Genomic DNA, 19,669 nt, shown 5'->3' on the forward strand with positions numbered 1-19,669 from the left:
ACTGGTGCCCTTGTAAGAAGAGGAGGAGACACCAGAGCCCTCTTTCCACCACGTGAGGACACAGTGAGAAGGCCGCCATCTACAACTTAAGGAGAGAACTCTCACTAAAATCCAGCCATGCTGGCACTCTGATCTTGGACTTCCAGCTTCCAGAATTGGGAGAAAAATCAATGTCTGTTGTTTAGACCACCTGGTCAATGGTGTTTTGTTATGGCAGCCGGAGCAGACTCATACAGGGGGTGGCTCAGGGAACAAGAGGCAAGATGGGATGGGCCGGGGGAGAGAACAAGGTGGCTATGGGTGTCGTCATCAGTGCTGAGGACTGGTGAGCAGGATGGTTCCCAGTGGGATCAGCTTCATCCTTTCCTCCAAAGAGTTTAAAACCCACAGCTGGGAACCATGGCTTCACTTCTTGTGGATGGTATCGAGACAAGCTGCCGGCGACAAGATGTATATTTAATTTCAGGTGTGCTGGCAAGAGTATTATCTGACTTTAAACCACACAGAGGATGCGCATCCTATGACACAGACAGTGTCATGTAAAAATAGGCCTTTGGCCTTCGAACCACTGTCTTAGGGAAGTCAAAGTTAGATTCCTGAATATTTCTTAATTTTTGATGTTCCCAATAAGCTGCACATTAAAACCACAGCTTTCCAATCTACTGATCTGATTATTAGGGTTTCTATTTCTCAGGAGTTATTAGGAGGGAAAACAACTATATCCAAGCTACCAGGAGATGCACAGCCACTGATAATTAGAAAGAAATAAAATCGATGACTAAATGAATGTGCAGTTTACATGCAAAGGTAACCTTTTATTCTTTCCAATTAGGATGTTATTTCTCTGTAGAGTTGGCAGATGAGGCTGTGTTATAAATAGAAGTGATATTTTGTAGGGTTCTTCTAACTGAAATGTGCATGAGGTCAAATTATAATCAAGGTAATATATATAAGTAATGAGCTGAGCCCACATTCTCAGGCATTTATCCATTTAGTGGTAATAAATGAGCAGAGATGAAAAGAGAGCTTCCGGACAAACACAGCAAAATAGTTACTTGTGTGGTTGGAGCACAGCATCTCATCTCTTTGTAATGAATGCTTGCCAGTGATAATCAACCTCATTTGTTAATTGTATTCATGATACTAATGAGCTCATTAGCATAACAGTCACATCCTGTTCTCCTGTGGTCAAAGTCTGGGGAATCACGAGTTTTGCACACCTTGTTGCTATAGATATACTTATGCATCCCAATTATGTACAAATTCAAATGCCATCTGTGTTGACTTTATACAAGGACACCTCAAAATTTGGTTGAGATCTTTTCTTCTCAGAGTAATGAGCTTCATATTTATGACAAAGCTTCACATTTAGCTCATGTTATTAGTAAGATGATCTTTTTCTCTCCTGGAACTCAGGAGACTTAGCCATGAGCCTAGAATCCAGCAAGACTTAGCCATGAGCCTGGAATCCAGCAGCAGGAGGAGAAAGTGACAGACTGTGGGCAAGTCCCAGCAAGAGAGGAAAGGGAAGTAAGTGAAAATCTACCCCTTCTGGGGGTGGGGGTGGGGGATGTGAGAAGAAGGAGAGGCTCCAGAGACACTGGGGTGGGGGGGTGGGTAGGTTGGATAAGATCTTTAAGAAGAGGGGGTTTGTTTCAGTGTAGGTATGGAACTCTGGAAGGTGACTGGATTCTTCTCTTCCCCCAGTCAAATTCTGCACCAATTTATATGGTGTGGAGGAGACCTAGAAATGTCCTTGTGCCTCCCAGCAGCCCAAGGAAGTTAGGGAAGGGAACTGAATGAGAGCTATAGGGCCTGCCTTGGGATTTGTCATGGCAAGAGGAAGGTGACCCTTTTGGGCCACATAGAGTGACCAGAGGAAGGATGGATCAGAGCTCAAGCGAGTCAGCCAGGGAGAACCACCAGGCTGCAAGAGATTGTGGAGCTGCAAGAGGCTGATTCAGCTCGGCCCAGTCACAGGCTTCTGCAGGAAACACTAGCACCCTTCCTGATGCTGGCTGCTCCTCAAAGGTTACCAGGCCAGGAATAAGGCCCGTCTAGGCATTTTGCAGCAGGGAACACCATGAGGAACCAAAGACCTCCTCCCTTCCTTGAGCGTCATTTTGGGTGAAGAGAAGAAGCAAAGACATCTGAAAGACTGAACATTTATCCCAAAGACATTGAGTCATCTAAGGACTCTTCAGATTTTGGGATTGGCCTGAGATGACAGGATTGAACTAAAATTTCTAGTTTCCTCTTTCTGCTTGCAAAGGGAGCAGGGAACTTGTACGAGAGAGCTTAATTAATAAGAAAATAATGAAGCTTCATGTTTGGGAGGATTTATGAGGATAGGGCAAGTATATTTGCAACTCTACTACATACGAAATTGCTATCTGGAGATAACGTCTTTTGGTCCTGCTACCTCTACAGGGGTTATTTATAATGACTGCTCAGTGTAACTACAGAAGGGCCAGCAGATTTGGAAATGGTTATGACAGTCCTGCCACTATGAACCAAGCTCTCAGGCACAATCCGAACTTCCTGAGATGTGGCCTTCCTCTGATTAACCCTGTGGTGCCTCCTTACCTGGACCTTACCTTCCTGATTCTGTTTGGTACTGGAATTCCTCTATTTTCTCCTATGACCTTGACACATGCTTGGTGGAGAAGCCATGCCATGTATTTCAGCTAGCTGACAGGGCCCATATGCCTGTACTGTCCTTGTTGGTGCCATCCCCATTTTACAGATGGGGCACAAGAAGGCTAGGTGACTCACCCAGGGTCATTCAGCTAGTGGAACAGCCAGGGTTTGGACTCTTGTTAAGTTCCATGGTCTCTGTGCTTAACCCTAACCTCTACTGTCTTCTAGCTCATGGAAGTCTCCAGGATGTTGTGTCCAGCCAGGCCCAGCTTTGCCCACCTCCCTTTGGCTAGAAAAAAAGAGAGGACACTACCAACTTGACTCCATAGTGCAACATACATGAACGTGTTTTATTTTGAAGACAATTCCATTGGTACCTATGTCATTAACTGCTATGATGGACTTCTAAATTCAAGGGAGGCCTCACAGACAGCAATATAATTTCTTCAGGTTGTGGTTGCCCTAATGACAGGCATGCCCCTTATGTGATCCCCTGAATCCATGTGGTAATGTTGTTCTCATAATGTTGAGTTGAATCCAACTTCAAATGAGACATTATTTTCCATACAACTCTCCTTGCACTCTTAGACTGAAAGTCTCAGATGGAGAGGTGTTTATTTCAGTGCCCAGACCACACCCTCCCACAGAATGGAAATCAAGTAGCGCTATACAGCAGTTCTGAGCTCTGAGCTCAGACCCACCTGGAATCATGTCCCAGTTCTACGCATGTGAGCTGTGTGGCCTTAGGCAAATCCCTTAATCTCTCAGCGTATTGGCTTTTCCATCTATACATGTGGGCCTCACATGGTTGTGAGAACTGAATGAGATACCTTATATCTGGTAAACACTATCGATGCCTAGACAATACCCACTATCCCCATCTTATTTGCCCCCCAACAGCCCAATTTTTCTTGAGTTCTTCCCTCCTTCATATGTTGAGGGGTAAATCCTGATCACACCAATTGTGGTAGTATTCCTTGCCAGTGATTGGTTTAAGGGTTATGTAACCAAATTTTAGCCAATGAGATATGAAGAAAAATCCTCTAGAGGGTTAATGGGAAAGATTTAGTTTCTGCTGGATATTGTCGTGTTTGGAATTGCAACTGTCCTGTATCCAGGAAAGGAGCTAGTTTGGCAACAAAGCTAACACATCAGGGATGTCAAAGAAATAACATGGGAAGAACTTGGGTCTTTGATGACATCAGTGTGAGTTAAATTAATTGACACTGAAGCTACTTTACCTTGAGACTTCTTGTTATGTAAGATGATATCTTTCCCTCATTGTTTAAGCTGTTTTGAGTTGAGTTTTCTAATGCTTGCAGGCAAAGGCATCCTAACTGACACAGTATGTAAGCAGATGCAATATGTGTGATCTGTGTCTCTAAACTGAAGTTTTGCAGGGGGAGTTCCAGGGGGAAGATACTAAGAATGTGGGGACTAATTTGGGTTATAAGGCATATTAGTTTCCTATTGCTGCTCTAACAAATGATTATAAATTTAGTGGTTTAAAATAACACAAATTTATTGTTGTATTGTTCTGAAGGTTAGAAGTTTCAGATGGCTTTCATTGGACTAAAATCAAGGTGTTAATACGTCTCTGTTCCTTCTGGAGGTGCTAGGGAAGAATGCGTTTCCTTGTCTTGTCTCACTTCTAGAGACCAACTTCATTTCTTGGTTTGTGGTCTCTTCCTCCATCTTCAAAGCCAGCAGAGTAGCATCTTCAAATCTCTCTCTGCTTCTGTTGTCACATAGGGAGTCGGGCATATAGTTCCATGTAGTCCCTGGAAGTCTCAGTAGCAGCCATTACTACACGGTCCTTGAGAGGGCTGAGCTCCTGAGCACACACAGGACAGCCCCCCCTGGCTCCTGAAGATAAGGTGAGCTAGATGGGCCACGATAGTCTGTGAAGGAAAAAAATCAGAGAACTCCTGCTCATTGTTAATGTAATCTCATTTGTACCATGTAGACCAGGCTTGGGGAAACACAAGTAATGCCTAAAAAAAAGTATATGCTATATGTAGATAATATTTACTCACAAATAACAATATAAATACATTGCATGTACATATATTAACATTAATATGGACACTCAAGCAATATTATATATAATGACCATTATATATATATACACATATATATATATATATATAATATACACATATGCCTACACATGTACATGAGCAAAAATCAACTAGTGACTCGAGTTTTTACTATCAGAAAGATGATTGGCTCAGTCACATGCAGAAAAATGTGAAAACAGTAAAGGTCACTAAAAAAGCAACCAATGGGCCAACTTAATTGGAATGTGGTCTGTTAGCAGGCTAACATAACGCCCATTGCGCTTGTGAAAGTGTGGTAAATAACATCAGAAAATACTCGAAGACAGTCAGGGTTGTGTTGTTTATATGGATTTTTTTGTTGGTTTTTGAGCAGGAAGGGATAGATGAAAAACAGTGAAAACTACCTTGGATACAAGAATTTATCTTGTTTATTCACAGTTAAAGCTAACATTCTTACTGGCTCTAACTATTTCTCTGAATCTGAAGAGAGATAAATTGTTATTTGCACAGAAGGGATTTCCTAACAGTATTATCTGGTTTCCTTATGAAGAAGCAAAATTTAATTGGACCTTTAATGTCAATATTCGCAGAATGCAAAGAATGATATTTCCATGGTTAATTCAGAAAAATGTAGCTGATTTTTTTTTTTTTTTTGGTTATGTTTCTGTTTCTCTTTTAGTTTATAGGTGAAGAGTTAATAGTTTTAATTTTGGATGTGTTATGGAGGGAAGAGATTTGTCTGGCAGAGGGAAGACCATCCTGTCATTGCATTTTGGGTGTGGAAGGTGAGAGAGAGAGAGAGACAGAGAGACAGAGAGAGAATGAGGGAGTGTGTGTATCTGTGCACTTGCGTGCGTGTGGGCACATGACTGTTTGTGACTGTAGTGGTAGCTGGGGGTTTTATGGCTTAAGAATAAAGGAGGAGAATGGCTTGCTCACCATAGGTGTAGTTTGATCTTCCCAAAGTGTGAAAAGCAGGGGAGGGTTGGGGATTCTGAGGGTGAGGGAGACCTGAGGCTTTTGGAGCTGGATGTGGCAGAACCTCATGTGGTATATTAGTGTTCTATTATCACAACTTAGTGACTTAAAACAATACAAATTTATTATCTATGCCAGAAGTTGGTGGGTTCACCTGCCTCAGAAAGCTAAAATCAAGGTGTTGGCAGGGCTGCTTTCCTTTCTGGGGTCTCCAGGGGAGAATCTGTTTCCTTGTCATTCAGGTTGTTGGCAGAATTCATTTCCTTGTGGTTGTAGGACTGAAGTCCCCACTTTCTCCTGGCTGTCAGCTGAGGGTTGTTAGCTTTTAGAGGTTGCCTGTATTCCTTAGCTCATGGTTTCCTACTTCCATCTTCAAAGCCAGCAATGGCAGGTTGAGTCCCTCTCACACTTTGAATCTCTCCTGCCTTCTGCCTCATCTCTTTGATGAACATTTCTGCCTTCCTCTTCCACTCTTAAAGGATTATGAGGTTATTTGGGCCCACTCAGTAATCCAGGATAATCTCCTTATTTTAAAGTCTGTTACTTTAACTCCATCTGTAAAGTTCCTCTTACCATGTAATGCAACATACACAGGTTTAACACCACGGCCTGAAGATCATGAGAGTCAAAATTTTGCCCAACACACCTGGGGATGGCTATTTAGGTTCCTTTTTTGGACTGAGGCCTTGGGAACCTCAGTGATTATCTTTTTGGCCAAACTTATTACAGAGGGAGGGAAGCTCAGTAGAGTTAGCCATTTTTGAATGGATCTCAAGGGACTGTGGAAGGAATTAACAGCAGTGACAACCACCATAAATTCCTGTTCTACGACACCTTGTAAGGCCCAAGGGTTCTTATCTGACCCAACAGGTAGAGAATTCTTAAAAATAGCTAGTTTTGGACTTCTGGTCAAACTTCTAATACTGGAGTATGTGACAATTAGGATGCTCTTAGCTACTGACAACAAAAACTTGGATTCAGCTCGCAAAATAATAAGGAACTTTGTTATTGTAGACAACATGAAGTGCTAAAGCAGGGTAGCTAAGTTTATTAGCTCTATGGATCACGAATGATCCCGATTCTTCTTCTCTTTTTTCTCTGCCATCTTCAGCTCATTGGTCATGTCTTCTGGCTGTTTTACCTCATGGTTGGCAGTTGCTACCCTGGTTGCACATCTAGACATGCCTATATCCAATGGAGAAGAGATTGTATCTTTCTGTGTTTCTTTTGAATATGGAGGAGATGTTTTACAGAAGCTTCCCAACTTCCTCTATGTCTTAAGCCAGAATTGCACTCCTTGACCATTCCCAGTCCATTTATGGGCAAGGTGTTCCATTAGGACCACTTAGGATTCACTCACCTGGGCAGGGGCTGGGATAGAGAAGGGTGGACATCTGGGAGAAATCAGTTCAGGAAGGGAGAACACCAGGGTGGATGTTGGGCAGGTCACAACAGTGTCCATGGTAGGGAGAGGGTCAGATTTAATTTGATTTAGGAAAATGAAGAATGTGACATTTATTACATCCCCTCTCCTCACAGCATCACTTATCACCCCAATCCTTACACTACCATGAGGAGGGACATGTGGTTAAAGAGTTTAAGAGATTTGCCCAAAGCCAAGCAGCAGGTAAACACAGAGTTATGGACTTGGACCCAGGTTTTCTGACTCAAATCAACTTCTCTCCCCACTACTCTGAAGTTGCATTACAGTAGTTGAGTAAATCATTATTTATATCAAAATCTACCATATTCTTCAACTGCACATTATAATTAATGGCATGAGCCATGCCTATTTCTAAAGTACCTATTATAGTTTTTAAGTCTTCAATAGAAATATCACATCAATACATCGAAAACAAGATGAATTTCTCCCATCTCATAGACCGTCTACTCACATCAGTAAAGATAACTGTAAGAAGAGAGTCAAGATATTTGGGGATCTTTAGTTTCACATTCAGTGGGATGTTGATTTTAAGTTTTCCATTTTCTTATGTCAAGAAAAAAGTTTTTTAAAGTAAGGAAAAATAAAATTACTAAATTTAAAATTGCATTTAAAAATGTCATCCTCAAATAAAACAAAACCACAGGTAAATAGATTTTTCTAAATTCTCTACCTCAAATCACGTCTGACTGAGAAGAAAATGGGAGAAGTTATGCCATGAAACATAATTATTTTGGAGCCAGTAAGACACAAGAAACAGAGGTTAAGTAAGAAAGACCATTTTCAGCCAGAACAGTAATAAACAGAGTAGAAAGTTAGTGTATTTTGGCAGAACAAATAATTTTGTATGGAATCTTTAATACGGGTTGTGTAATGCATAAAAGTATCCAGATCACTGAATGTTTGTGAAGAATCCATTGCACCTGGAAATTGAACCAGGCTATCTCTGCGTATAAAAGTAGAGAAGGCAATAAACAGGCTAAAGAAAATTACCCCTCTGCCCAGGCCCCCTGCCTTATGTTAGTCTTACACAAAGCTTTTAAGGAATAGTCAACTGCACAGAAGCAACATCTGCTCAACAGATTTCCTTTTGTGCTGGAGCCCGCTCTCTTGCTCTATCCCACTGAATGCGTTTATTTGAAAGTATGAGTGGATTCCAGGGGAAGCACAGATGTATTTATTTAACTAGCAGCTTGCTTCTTTGGAATTGCCTGTTCAAATGAAGGCAGCAGTCCTGGGGCTGGACACAACGGGTGGTGATGTCTACTTGGGGGAAGTGTTGAATGATGGATAAAGTAACAGCTGCGGTGATATTTGGCAGAATGGAAATGTTCTAGATATAACTCCCATATACGCATGGCCAGGTTATGATCAGTACTTTGGCATGATGAGGTCGGGAAGTTACTTATTAACCAAAATACTCACCAAGGTTTTGGTAGTCTACTGTGTTTTTAAGAGCTAGCACAGGTCTTTGGTTTTCCTTTTGAAGACCACTTCCTGAATTCATGGGTTTCTAATTGTGTATGTGGCCAGGATAATGGATTTCAGTGAAAATTAAGTTTATATTTTTAAAAAGACATTTATTATTTGGTAACGTATTTCACTTGTTAAATCTCTCTCCTTCCAAACTGGCAGCAGTTGTAGGTTGAACATATGTAATTGCCAATATTTGACAGTTTTGACCTTAAAAAGGCAATTTCAAATGGTTCAGTTGAAAATACAGTAGATTTCTTTTTTTATTATTATGTTATGTTAATCACCATACATTACATCATTAGTTTTTGACGTAGTGTTCCATGATTCATTGTTTGCATATAACACCCAGTGCTCCGTGCAGAACGTGCCCTCTTTAATACCCATCACCAGGCGAACCCATCCTCTCACCCCCCTCCCCTCTAGAACCCTCAGTTTGTTTCTCAGAGTCCATCGTCTCTCATGGTTTGTCTCCCCCTCTGATATCCCCCCCTTCATTCTTCCCCTCCTGCTATCTTCTTCTTTTTTTTTTTTAACATATGAAAATACACTAGATCTCAATTCAATACTTTAATAATTATTTATTACGTTCCTATGGAGGCACTGTGCCATGTGAAGTTACAAAGATGAACAAATCAGTCATGTATTCTTATCCTCACAAAGCTTAGAGTCCAGAGGGGGTGATAGACAGTTAAACCACAGGTTTGATAAGAGAATAACACATCCTGTACAAATTTAGAGCAAGAGGACCAAATCCATTCTAGAGAGGTCAGAAAAATCTTCTCAGGGAAATGACAGCTAAGGTGAACTTGAAGGGTAAATTTGGTGAGTGGATGGAGAAGAGGTTCCGGGCAATGGGAACAGCAGGGTGAGGATATGGAGGTAAGAACAATATAGTGCAGGGTGTGTGACAAAGAAACTGAGTGACATGCAGTGTGGCTAGAGCGAGGAGTGGAGGAAGGATGTGTAGAGAGATGATGCTGGGAGGGAAGAAGGACACCATGGTGGAGAGAAGAATCTGTTAATTCTGTAATAAAAGATTGACCTCTTTAATAAGAAACTCCTTGGCAGCGGGTGAGATGATCACGATGGTGCTGTACCAGAAGGATCACCTGGCTGTTATATGAAGAAAATACTGAATTTGGGAAATGGCTGGGGAGGCTGTTCTTAGAATTCAGGCAATAAAAATTGGTGGCCTATATAGGGGTGGTGAACATGGGGATGAAATGTGGAAGACCCTGAGAGTCGTTTAGGAGGCAAATTGGCAGGGGCTGGTGAGTGGGGGGGTGGTGACTGAGAGGTGGGAGGGAGGATTGCTCCCTCCATATGAGTATAGGACTGCTTCTAGGACCGGGGAGTTTTCACTGGCCACACCATCCATTTCACTTTAATGACCCAGTGAGCTGCAGTACCACAGTTGGCCAGCAGGTGCTGCTCTCTGATATCTTCGGAATTCTAGCTTAAAAAACCTCCAAGATTTCAGGCTATATAACAGTTTTTAATTTTTTAGCTTTAGCAATTCAAAAAGGCATGTATGGAGTTTATTTAACAGTAAGGAATACCAGTAAAGGTTTTTTTTTTTTTTTAAATTTACTTAAAACTGGGGATACAAATTTCAGTTTTTATAGTTCAGTCCTATGGACATGGTAAGACTTTGTTGGATTTAACTCAGTTTTGTTCTGCTTAGGCAGAGCCTAGACTCCATTCATTAAAGACAGGCAAAGGGTAGAGCTGATCCATCGTTGGGAGATTGATCTTTCAAAAAAAAAGTTCTGGATTTTCCTTTCACAGACATCAGCTCAACTGTATCACGGCTTTCAGGAAGGATCTTTCTCCTAGATTGGGAGGAAATATGAAGAGAACATTTACTTATTGAGTGCCTATTTTTTTATACTTAATTTAGTTCTCACACCAACAATTTGTGGTAGATCTTTTTCATTCCCATTTTATAGATGAAAAAATCTGGCGCAAGGGAGATTAATTGACATGTCCAAGGTCACATAGCTGCCAAATAACAGAACTGAGAGTTTCAAAACACACTTTCCTGGGGCACCCAAGTGGCTCAGTTGGTTGAGCATCTGACGCTTGGTTTTGGCTCAGGTCATGATCTCAGGGTCGTGAGATCAAACCTTCAGGTTCTCTGTTCAGCAGGGAGTCTGCTTGAGATTCTCTCTCCCCCCCATCCCTCTGCCCCTCCCCGGCTCATGCTCTCTCTCTCTCTCTCAAACAAATAAATCAATCTTTTAAAAAACTCATTCTTTCCCCTTCTACTTTATTGTGTTATCTCTGCTACTTTCCACATCCACAGCATGTCATCATGAACAGATAAATGATTAAAAAGAAGCACTTTGATGTCCAAAACAGATTTTGCATAAAAGATTTTCTAACACATTCATTTAATCGGTATGGCAGCCATCTTATTCAAGTGAGGTTGGTAGATTCATGTTAATAATGAGCTTGATAAATGAGTTGAAGAAAGGATACTATTCCAACTTAAGACATTTTGAAGTGGTTATTTGCATGCTTTATTTGATGAAAACTGACCATTAGTATAGGATTCTTTTTAGAAACTCATTGCTCAGGGCAGATACAATCTCATCAATCTAGCTTTCAGACAATGATAATTTGGCCAACAGAGATAAAGGAGTAATGGTACATCTATAATAAAACTGCTTATAGGACCATTGAATGGACGCTTTGAGGAGGAAATCTGCCATGTTGTTATTGTTGTGGCAAAGATGATCATTTGAAGGCTGTCTGCAAGGAGAACCCATCCACAAATAATTCAGAAGCTATCATGGGGTAGCAAGGACAAAAAGGTGTTGGAGTAATTTGGGCCTCTTGAACAAAGAGGCTGGGACATAGCCAGCCAGGGACATGATAACCGTCATCAAGTCCACAGGATCAGGAAAAGATGATGAAGTAATATTAAGTAAGACAAGAGAGGCTGTAAGAGAAAAAAATCTTATTAGAGATGAAGAGGGTTGCCACAAAATGAGAAAGGTTCAATTCACCATGGAGATATGAAATTCTAATCTGGTATACACTAAGAACATACTCTAAAACAGATAAAACAAGCAAAAATCGACAAAGATGTTAAAAAAAAAAAGAAGTGGGGCTGCCAGATACATCTGATGATTAGTGGGAGATTTTAACCTATATCAATAATTAATAAATTAAGCAGATAAAAAAAACTCAGAAGGGATACAGAAGATTTCAATAACGCAGTTAGCATCTTTTTTTTTTTTTTTTTTAAGATTTTATTTATTTATTTGAGAGATAGAGCACAATCGGGAGAGCAGGAGAGGGAGAACCACGCTCCCTGATGAGCAGGGAGCCCAACGTGGGGTTCGATCCCAGGACTCCGGGATCGGGACCTGAGCCAAAGACAGACACTTAAACTGACTGAGCTACCCAGGTGCCCCCACTATTTGCAATCTTGATCCAATGGACAAACAAACAACACTGTACCCACAATATTAAAAAAATTTAAAACATATTTCTAAAAATTTTATGGATTAAAGAAGAAATTATATTTAAAAAACACACACTAAATAATATAAAGCAAATAATTTGTAAGATGAAGCTAATATACTTGAGGAAAATATACTCATATATTCATGTATTAGAAAAAGAAAGGCTAAAAATTAAAGAACAAAACATTCGACTTAAGACATTAGAAAAACAGTAGGAAAATGAACTCCTTCAAAAAGTAGTAGGAAAAAGAGAAAGATAGCATATATTAATGAAACAGAAAACAAAGATACCATAGAAAGTTATCAAAAGAGACAAAAGTTGTGTTTTTGTAAAGATAATAAGAGTGACAAACCTCTGGGAAGAGTGATTAAAAAGGGAAAGAAGGCACAAGTAGAAATTACTTGGAATACAAAAAGAGAGCATCACCACAGATGACGTGGAGATTAAAAAGAAAATTTAAGAATATAATGAAGAACATTTTGCCTATGTATATGTCAGGCATATACATGCCAAAAATGGACACATTTTTGGGGCGCCTGGGTGGCTCAGTTAGTTAAGCGACTGCCTTCAGCTCAGGTCATGATCCCAGGGTCCTGGGCTCGAGTCCCACATCGGGCTCCCGGCTCAGTGGGGAGCCTGCTTCTCCCTCTGACCCTCTCCCCTCTCATGCTGTTTCTCTCCCGCTCACGCTCTAAGAAATAAATAAATAAATAAAAAAAAAAATCTTAAAAAAAATAAAAAAACAAAAATGGACACATTTTTGAAAAATACAAATTCCCAACAGTCTTATGAATAGATAGAAAACCTAAATTATCTTATAATGATTCAAAAAATTAAATAAGTAGTTGGATATCTTCACTTAAAGGAAACATCACATCAGATGACTTCCTTGGCAAGTTCTATTGAACATTCAAGTCAAAGACTAATGGTGTCCAGACTATTCCAGGAGAGAAAAAGAGGGAATAGTTTCAAGCCATTTTATGAGGCTTGTATCTCTTAATGCCTTTGAGGGAAGCCATCTTCTGGCCCGTGGAGGCCCATACAGCTGTGTTTGTTGAGATGGTGCTGCAGAGGTAGGGCTTTGCCCATCAAGGGAGCACCCTGGGCGCTTGGGTATCAAAAGATCCAAGGAGCTGCTGTAAGAGGAATGTCAGGAAGACCTAGAAAACAGGGAGTTGCTTCTCTCCATCCGCCTTGCAATCTCCCATGAGTACCTCTTGCTGGTGGTCTAACAAGAAGCTGCTGTCTGAGAAATGTGGTACGCAGGTTCCCCGCCTTGGCATCACAGAGCAGAGTATGAAGGGGTGGGTCTGGGCTGGGACAAGAAGGGAATAACAGCGCAACATTGAATGAGGAATTGGTAAAAGCATTCTGTTTAGAAGAGAAGAAGGTATGCCATCACCACTTCTATTCAATGTATTAGATATCTTACCCAGTACAACAGGCCAAGAAAAAGAAATGAGAAATATAAAAATTTGGAAGGCTGTAGGACAGTTGTATTTATTTTCAACTTATATGATTGTTCAACCCCCAAGAATCTATATACCAATCATTAGCATTAATAACAGAATCACAAAGTTGTGGGATATAAAATTATACAAAAATCAAATGCATATCTGTGCATCAGCAGCAAACATTTAAAAAACAAATTTTATTGTCTACCGTTTATAATAAAATAAAGTTAAGAAAGTAAAAGGTACCTAGATATATATCTCATTGAAGATATGTGGGACATTTGTGGTCATAAAATCATAAAAGTTTATTAAAGACATAAAAATGAAGTCATATCATTTTCTTTTTTAAAAAATATATTATTTATTGGGGTGCCAGGGTGGCTCAGTAGTTAAGCATCTGCCTGTGGCTCAGTCATGATCCAGGGTCCTGGGATCGAGCCTCACCTCGGGCTCCCTGCTCGACAGGAAGTCTGCTTCTCCCTCTCCCACTCCCCCTGCTTGTGTTCCCTCTGTGTCAAAAAAAAAAAATCTTTAAAAAATATTTTATTTATTTATTTGAGAGAGAGAGAGCATGGGAAGGTAGAGTCAGAGGGAGACAGAGAAGCAGACTCCCTGCAGAGCAGGGAGCCCCACACAGGGCTTGATCCTAGGAGCCCAGGATCATGACCTGAGCTGAACGCAGATGCTTAACCAACTGAGCCACCCAGGCGCCCAAAGTCATAATATTTTCAAGAACAGAAAGACTCAATATCATTAAGATGTAACTTGTTCCTAAACTGATCAACAATTTCAATACAATTCAGGTAAAAAACCTTAAAAAAGCTTTTGTGAGCCTTGAAAAATTTACTCTAAAATTTAAATTGAGAAGCAAAGAGCCCAGAATGGCCAATACATACCTGACAAGGAGAAGGGGAACTGACCCTACTGTAAAACTTCTTGTGCCATATACAGTATTTAGATGCTGTGGCACTGGGGCATGGGCAGACAAACAGGTCAATACAGCAGAAAAGAGATTCCAGACACAGACCCATGTACATAGGGAAGGATACAATAGAAATGACATATTTCGGATCAGTGGTGAAGAATGGAATACTCAATAGTAAGCGCTAAGAAAATTGGCTCTCTTTAAGAGAAAAAAGTGGGTTACTACTCATACCACACACAAAAATCAATTCTAAAAGGATTGAGGACTTACATATTTAAAGTGAAAGTTTAAAACTTTTAGAAGAAAATATTGGAAAATATCTTCATGCCCTTAGGGTTGGAAAGCTTTTAAGACAAGATATGAAGAGCATGTATCATAATGGAAAAGACCAATAAGTTCAACTACATTAAAAATAACTTCTGTTCATTAAAAGGCACAGGAAATAACATGAAAAAATAAGCCACAACCTGGAAGAAGATAATTGCAATTTTATGTGATTGATAGAGGCTTAATTTCTGCAATGAACACAGAAATCCTAAAATCAATAATAAGAAGACAAACATATGACCCAACTCATTCAAAGGTTCTGGAAGTGTCTGTGGTAGGTCCCTATAGAAAAAAGCCCTTAGGCTTTTGAGCAGAGCTCTGCCATCCTCCAGATAATTATTCCCTTAGAGAAACACCTTCTGGCAGCTAGAGGACCATCATAGATACTGAACAATGACCAGGGGCCATCAAGTTCCATGTGACCTGAGATGCCCAATATGAACACTATGAAGAAGAGGCCATACTTCTGCCATTTCTGTTACTTTTTCTTAGAAAACATGGTTTTTTTTTTTTTTTTTTTTTTTTTCCCTTCCTTCATGGCAGCTAAGGTAGAGACCTCAGTGTCTTTTCTCAAACTTTGTGGGTGTGGAGAAGCAGAATGTGGTGGCTCAGACTGCGCCAGAGTCACTATGCTCCTCAAATCCAGCCATTGAAATGGTGGCTGCACAATTCCCTATTTCCTGATTGTGGCAGCTGTGGCTTCTTTGGTGGACAAGTTTTGTTGTGTTGTTCTGGGACCTGTTCTTGAAGGCTTAGTGAGTTAATCCAGGTTGGCTGGGAAGCACATGCCAGGATGGAATTAGACATGCAAGAGATTGACTGGGGGAAATGTCTGTGAAGAAGCAGGGGTGAGGCCGTAGGAGTGGGCAGGGAGAGCTCTAGACCATGATGACATTCTGAGATCTAGAGGGAAGGAGGGAGGAAAGGGTAGGAAAAATTTTAGACTGCAGCATAGCTTTGAGGAAGTCTTGGTCAGGCTGATGGGGCGTCCCCGAGCAAAGACTGCTCATCAGAGGAACCAAGCTTTGGGTAGGAATAACATGATCTAGAACCCCTGCTGAGCTCAGTCAGAGGCTGGGAGCAGCCTGAGGAATGTGTGGCCCCATCTGGATGCTGCGGTAGACCTTGAAAGTGGCCCCTGGAGGATGTTGGCTAGCTAGACTTCTCTGAGCAGGTTCTTTCTTGCAGAGAGATCTGAGCAGCAAACTTCCGTCACTGCCCTGCTCAGCATGGAGGCTTCTCCTCCTGACTTTCCAACGTTTGTTTTTATATAGAGCATCTAAATTCTGTTTTAAATCACTCTCTGCTTAAACTGCTGATATGGTTTCTGTTATCTGCAGTTTTACCTTGACCAATACAACGCCCAAGCTTAGTAGAGTATCTGGCATATGATAAATGATCATTACATATTTCTTGAATGAATGAAAATTAAGTGGAGTGGTTGCTAAGGTTCTTTTAAGAACTGCATATTTAATATGTAATTGCTGATTGTCTGCATTGTTGCCAACAATCCTTTCAGCAAAATGTAATAGACTCATTGAACCTGGTTTAAGGGGTGATGTGAGGGCATAAAGGGGTGGGCAGCAAAAGGAAACGTGGCCGCCCCATTCACCCACCTGGTGAAGCTGTGCAGAGGCAGCAGGACAGGTCATGGTCCAGGGATGCCAGGCTTTGGCTGGCAGGGAATGAAAGTCACTCAGGGTGCAGAGAAGCTGCTGCAGTTTGAATTCCACACAGGAGCTGATCAAAGGAAAAATAGACCAGAGGGAGGTTACTTTAGAATGGATGCGTGGGTAGCAGAGACTGATAGCTGGGTTTATATGCAAACTCCATATAATCCCATATATATATATATATATATATATATATATATATAGCTTTTCCTCAGAGATTTAAAAAAAACCAACCATAGGAGCCACGTTCTTCTCTCTCTCTCTCTCTCTCTCTCTCTCTCTCTCTCTCTGGCTGCCATCCCTAGGGAGCTTCAGTTCTTTATTACAGCTGAACAGCTCCCTTAAATGGAAGGATTAGGGCAATCGCCCCAATTCAGTATACCCTTGGGAAGGCTGGGTGTGTTTATAAAATCTCAGCTCTTTCCTGAGGACTAGGTTTATTAAACTTTAAACTCTACCTTCCGATGCCCAGAGGGCATCGAATATAATATAGAGAAGTATTTCTGGAAAAGGTAGATGTCAATGAAGTTTTGCTGAAAAGTTCTTGAGCAAAGGGAAAGCACACTTAAAATACCGAGACTTCTAAAATAAAATGTAGTCAGCACTTCCTTAACAAACACTCACCTTTTTGCTGAGAAGGACCGCTGGAAACTTAGGTGGGAGGGTAATTTGTCCAGACAATAAACGCTTAAGAACAAGAGCAGTAATCGAAGTGTCTCCTCAGCCATATCTCAGGCTAATGGAACAGAGTGCTTTCTAGTGGGACATTCTTCACTTCTGCATCTGGAACCCACCCCCTTTCTGGCCTGACGAAAGAAACCAATCTAGCATTTAACTTTGCCAAGCAGTGTTTAATATTTCAAGTGAAGAGCCATGGACTCTTACTTGAAAATGACAGATTTAAATCAGTGTCTAATTCTTAACCTTCTCTATTTTCTTTTCCTCCTGGTGACCTGGTACCCCTGTACTTCAGTTCATTGTTGTGTCTAAGTAAAGCAATCGGGGACTGCGCCCTCCACACAGAAACACTTCAACATTTGAGGAAATGCCATTAACATACTTCAAGACAAGTATTCTTTATCTCTCTCTCTGGACTTTTAATTATTTATTTATTTAAAGTGAATAATTCTTTAATACAAGGTATCCAGTGAGTGTTAACATTTCCAATGATCTCTTAAAGGCTATTTTATTTTTTTTGTTTGTCTTATGGTTTGTTCAAATCAGGATCAAAATAAGGTCCACACATTGAGATGTGTTGATATGTATTTAAGCCCCTTTTTATCTACAGATTCTCACACAGCCCTCTGTGTCTCTCTTTGTAATTTATTTGTTGAAGAAATGAGATAATTTGTTCTGTAGGGGTTCCCGTAGTCTGGATCTTGCTGATTGTACCTGTGTGATGTCTCTTACCCAACTCCTCTGCTCTGTGTATTTCCTGTAAGTTAGTTGATGGATGGAGGTTTGATCAGATTCACCTTTGCCTTTTGGCAAGACTCCTTCAAAGATGGTGCTGTTTCTATCAGGAGGTGCGTGATATCGAGTTGTCTCTCTTTTTGTGACGGTAGCACATTGGGGATCACTGACTAGATTCATTAACTCATGAGGTGAACCCTGACTTTTATTCCAAAATAATTATAAACTCATAGGAAGCTGGAAAAATAGTACAGAGAGTCACATGTACCCATCATCCAACTTCCCTCAGATGTATAAATAACATTCTATACAATCCTAATTCAATACCAAAACCAGGACAATGACAGCAGAACAATAATAATATACTTTGAATGTGATCTGATAAGAACATTTTTCTTTTAAAAGTACAGTGAAAGAGTCAAAATAAAAACTGTTCATGATTTGGTTAATTATATGTGAGTTTCACAATTTGTTCTACCTCAAAATAAAGATTTTTCTCTGAAAGTTAATTTATGAACCTAGGTTAAAAATACATCAAGGCAATAGACATTGGGGAGGGTATGTGCTATGGTGAGCGCTGTGAATTGTGTAAGACTGATAAATCACAGAACTGTACCTCTGAAACAAGTAATACATTATATATTAAAAAAAAAAGAAGGAGAAGATAGCAGGAGGGGAAGAATGAAGGGGGGAAATCGGAGGGGGAGACGAACCATGAGAGACGATGGACTCTGAAAAACAAACTGAGGGTTCTAGAGGGGAGGGGGGTGGGGGGATGGGTTAGCCTGGTGATGGGTATTAAAGAGGGCACGTTCTGCATGGAGCACGGGGTGTTACACGCAAACAATGAATCATGGAACACTACATCAAAAAAAAAATTAATTAAAAAAAATACATCAAGGCCAGCTTTGTTTTGGGCTGAAGATAGCACTGGCACCGTCTGATCCTGTTCCAGGAGATTTATTTGTAATTCAATGGTATAAATTTGGGTTCTGAGTGTCCAGGAAAAAAAAATGCCAAAGGCCTGCTTTTGTTGTTGTTGTTAGATGTGAGAGAAACCGCCTTTTAGAGGTGAGGTCACCTTTTTTTCCCTTGAAATTCAGGGACTGAGTTTATATAACGACTTCATGGAAAAATAGCATATCTCACAGTTAATAGGATGACAGAAGTGTTTTTTAGCGCTTTCTAATTTACAAAGTACTTTAGTGAAATAAAGGTACACTGCAGCAGGGTGTCTGAGCTTAAGGGTCGGTAGAGGGCATATCTTACTTGGAACATGGATCCTTTCTTTTGTGATGACCGAAGAAAACCTGGCAATTTCGACGTGTTAAAAGTGCTGCTTACAGTAGTTTAAACACCACTACTTTTTGGGACATGTCTGAGGACTCTCTCTTATCTAACTTTGAAAGTTGAAATTATTTATAACTTTTGGAGAAATTTTGGAAGTCATTTGAGCGACCCTCTCATGTTATAGATGAAGGAATGAGGCCCAGAGAGGTGAAGTAATTCCCTCAAGGTCACGCAGCTAGCCATCAGCTGGGTCAGCAATGTCATGCCTCTGACAAGCCAGGACTCGGGGCAGGTACGGAGACTGGAGAGCATGTGTTACCTTCAAGCACCTGCAAGGATGCTTGGAGTTGCCTGAAGGCTGAGTCCATGTCCTCCTGTTCACTGTTGTGTCTCTGGTGCTACCGTAGAGTCAGGCCCGGAGAAGGCACGTGCGGCATCCACAAGCCATTTAATGTGGCCACGACAGGATTTGTATGGGGAGTGACAGGGGATGAGACAGGGAAAGCTGGCTGTGATGG

The 19,669-nt window shown here is 40.7% G+C and overlaps 2 long non-coding RNA genes across 3 annotated transcripts in view; one reads left to right on the forward strand and one right to left on the reverse strand.

Moving 5' to 3' along the window:
- The window catches only part of LOC144382390 (uncharacterized), a 235,321-nt gene that overhangs the window by 96,802 nt on the left and 118,850 nt on the right, over positions 1–19,669 (forward strand). The gene's annotated exons all lie outside the window — the stretch shown is intronic.
- Positions 13,078–17,232, reverse strand: LOC144382138 (uncharacterized). Its single transcript, XR_013448569.1, has 3 exons — positions 17,073–17,232; positions 16,392–16,515; positions 13,078–13,384 (listed from the first exon to the last, which is right to left on the reverse strand). It is a non-coding gene; the product is annotated as an uncharacterized LOC144382138 (long non-coding RNA).

This window comes from Halichoerus grypus, chromosome 6 (genome assembly GCF_964656455.1).
Source record: "Halichoerus grypus chromosome 6, mHalGry1.hap1.1, whole genome shotgun sequence".
Classification (NCBI taxonomy): Eukaryota; Metazoa; Chordata; class Mammalia; order Carnivora; family Phocidae; genus Halichoerus; species Halichoerus grypus.